The sequence below is a fragment of the Penaeus monodon genome, chromosome 25 (assembly GCF_015228065.2).
Source record: "Penaeus monodon isolate SGIC_2016 chromosome 25, NSTDA_Pmon_1, whole genome shotgun sequence".
Classification (NCBI taxonomy): domain Eukaryota; kingdom Metazoa; phylum Arthropoda; class Malacostraca; order Decapoda; family Penaeidae; genus Penaeus; species Penaeus monodon.
This window is the reverse complement of record NC_051410.1, coordinates 16195963-16198243: the sequence shown is the minus strand read 5'-3', so window position 1 is coordinate 16198243 and position 2281 is coordinate 16195963. Positions and strand designations below refer to the sequence as shown.

The 2281-nt window shown below is 35.6% G+C and overlaps 1 pseudogene; it reads right to left on the bottom strand.

Annotated features, from left to right (window-relative positions):
- Positions 1-1232: 1232 nt before the first annotated feature.
- Positions 1233-2281, bottom strand: part of LOC119589077 — a 5507-nt pseudogene continuing 4458 nt past the window's right edge.

The following is a 2281-nucleotide window of genomic DNA, read 5'->3' as shown; positions in this document are numbered from 1 at the left end:
AGATAGATAAGGCTCACAAGCGAAGAGCAATATTGGGCAATCCGGTTTTAAAGGACTATCAACAAGTATATGCATCACCTGAGCCTTAACGGTTTGCTACAAAAAAATAGTAAATCTCTTATTTCTAAGTCGATATTCTTAAAAATAAAAACCAGTTAACTCACCATTCCCATTATTTAGGCATATACAAATTATAAAAAATGTGTTCTAAACTTACTTTACACTGCTTATTTTTGGGCTGTGACATTTGTTCTCTTTGTATATCCTCGTATGAACATTTATATCTAAAACAGTCTCAATTTTCCATTGCGAAAAATTGTATGACATTACGTTCCTCCAATAGCACCACTTGCTTGGATTTCTTTGGAAGCTAAAGTTTGTATTTAAAAAATTACGTCAGCTTTTTACCCACAGTTTTGCCCATGATATTGGTTTTTCATTTATTAAGTATCAATAAGATGATCCTGGTGAAAATTTATTACTGAGCAGCTGAGTTATCTGGAACTTAAATTAATTGTAATGTCATTTGGAATGTAGATGGGCATTTCAGTAAACTAAAATGCATGATATACACCTGTTCTTTGGTTGATTAAATCATGAAGGCAAAGCGGATCATCAGTTTTTCTGCACTGAGCATGTGAACTTGATTTAATGTGGTGGAAATTTGGAAGTTCATACTCTATGTCTTTACTTGGTGCATGTGCATTTTGTTTGATTTTCTGGGAAACAAGGAAAGATACACAAAGGAAGCTGGTCAAGATTTTTACTCATATCTACTTGTCTATTGTACAACAATGGAATTTCTTTTATTTAATTTCAATACACACTGCTTACACACTTTAACAATAACCAGATAATAGCTTTTAAGGAAACTATTTTTCACATCATTTCAAATAGCTGAATATGAATTTCATTTATTTGAAATCAGGGAATGCACACAAGATTTAAATCTAGCCAGCCAAACCTGGAGGCCATATATTCCAATCACACAAAATAATAGTTCTTTCGTACAGGCACAACACTAGTAAGCCAAAGAATTTTCAAGTTCCTATGCCATATGACCAGCACTCCCAAAATCATCTTGTTTGTTTGCTCACTTGACTCCATGTGTGTCTCGCTTGCAGTCACCATACCACAAGTCCCTTAGACGCGTCATTATCACTAACTGCATATTATAATTCAACATGGTTTCAAAAGGCAGGCCACAAAATTTTAAGCTTATTGGGGTACACTCACACAAAGAAAAAGTTTTAGTCCTTGATGGCTAACAACAGTTAGATCCAAATAGCACGAGTAGAATACAAGGAATATATAGGCGGCTAATGCAAGTGTTTGCTGTAGGTAGATGTGAGTCGTCAGCTGGTCTGATAGTGACAGATGGCATTGGCTGGAATCCTTCTTCTGAGGCTGGCAAAGCAGGAGAACCGGTCCAGAAGTATACCTGTGAGCAAGGGAAAATGGTGCTTAGTAGATTGCTGTCAAAGGAAAATCATAAAAAGGAAATATAAACACCACAGTGGTATATACTGAAAGCATAAAAAAACAAAAAACAAATAGTAAACAAATATAAAAAATTAGTTTAAAATATAATATAATAATAAACAGATACATACCAAGTCCTGCTTTTCCTGGTTAGTCATTTTCTCAACTATAGACCATAGCCACCGTTTGAACTTGTGAAGACGGTCTGATGATTCCGCACTCTCATCATTGAAAGACGTATAGGATATAAGTGTAGCTACGTTGATGTCCCCAACCCCATAAGTAAACAGCCGGTAGTCTCAGCTGTTAGGGGAATCTAGGGATTCCTCCTGGGATACACTCGAATACCCATCCGGAATATTCTGCAACGAGAGAATTTCTTAATGAAAAGCATTCCTACACTTTCATTAAACATTATTATGGAAGGCTACTCAAAAACCAACTCAATCCTATAGAGGCTTTTTTAAAGTTTGTGTGTGTTCTATCCACACATAATGTTTATAAAAAAAGTAATTATGACCATCTTTTTTTCTTCCAACACCTCCTCCAGTAAATACATGTCCTTTATTATATTAAAGTTATGCCGCCTACCATCCTTACCTCAGCTCATTTTGTCAATCGTGCAAAATCTTCCAACATGAAACTCTGATCAAAAGAGCAAAGAACAAAAAATTAAATGCAATGAATGTCGTACCTGTAGGGCCTTTTCTTCAGATTTTACCATGCGATACTCTGCATACTTGCGGACATAGTCTACACATTAGCTGTTGTCACCCTCCACATTTCTGCACATTAACAG